Genomic DNA, 1,278 nt, shown 5'->3' with positions numbered 1-1,278 from the left:
TGCCATATGATAGAATGAGGTCAAGAGTAATAAAACCTAACTTCAACCATACATTCAACAGTACTAATATTCCTTTACTGTAATGTAGAAAAGTTCTACAATATTTATTACAGTAAAGTTCTGCCAACCACGACCAGTGGTCAGTTTTTTATTGTAAAGATATCAGTTATTTTACATTGCACTGACTTTGGTGACGTTTCCTCTGACGTTTAGCATTTAGCTCAAAGCAGCGTCGCCTCACAGAGCCGCTATCATGGGGATTAGACCTCATTTCCACAGCACGGAGCGGCTCAGCTCGCTTTTGATTCTTTTCTTGATTTTTTTCTCGACTGCAGACGGGAACTCGCTCAATGTAAGTAGGATTTTTAGCTGTTTGTCGTAGAAACGCTGCGTGAAACTGACCTTTTAGTATCGGCTCTACTCACTTGTACCAGGTAACAGAGACTATCCACAACTTTTGCCAACGGAAAAACAAAACCAACAAAAAAGTTTGTTGTCAACAAAAAAGTTCCAGAGTTAACAGTCCCAAGCGAGTTGAGTCAGGCCGAGCTGCACCATGCAGTGGAAATGAGGCATTAGTCTTGTTTCAGTTTTACCTAAAACAATACATTTTTGATCATCCTTTTTGCATTGCAACAACTAGTTGAAGTTGTTTATGACAGGAAGTTATAGCCTAGCCTACGAGTTAGCACACTGAGAGTCTCTGTGGAATGAGGTTTTCATCCACTGCAGTAAACTGATTTCACCGTCTCTGAGAGGAATTTATTTTACCTGCACAGCCTGTGGATGCGTCGCTGTCTTGTCTCTGCAGAAGTGAGTGTTGGACGGGACGGATCCAAACAGCAGGACTGAGGCAGGAACGTCTGTTAAATGATCCACCAGCTGCTGCGACGGCTGGAAGTGACTCACTGCTGCAGCTCTGAGGTGAACTGACACGGTTCTGAATGAAACACCATAATTAACTACAGATCTGACCACAGGCGGACCCACACAGGCCTTTGAACAGGGACAGTCTTCAATGTGCCCACATTTTAAACCTTTAAATTAGATTACTGTCATTCCAAACATACCGATTATCCAGTGGTTCCTTCAGATTCCCATGTTTTAAACAGTGATGCAGAAAAAGACTCCCTAATATTGCTGCTGGACTCAAACTGGACTGATGTCATCTGTCCATACAGTGAGTTTATCTGTCCATACAGTGAGTTTATCTGTCCATACAGTGAGTTTATCTGTCCATACAGTGAGTGTATCTGTCCATACAGTGAGTGTATCTGT

The sequence above is a fragment of the Morone saxatilis genome, unplaced genomic scaffold (assembly GCF_004916995.1).
Source record: "Morone saxatilis isolate NCDOM2014 unplaced genomic scaffold, NCSU_SB_2.0 Contig12, whole genome shotgun sequence".
Taxonomy (NCBI): domain Eukaryota; kingdom Metazoa; phylum Chordata; class Actinopteri; family Moronidae; genus Morone; species Morone saxatilis.
This window is presented reverse-complemented; position numbering follows the sequence as displayed.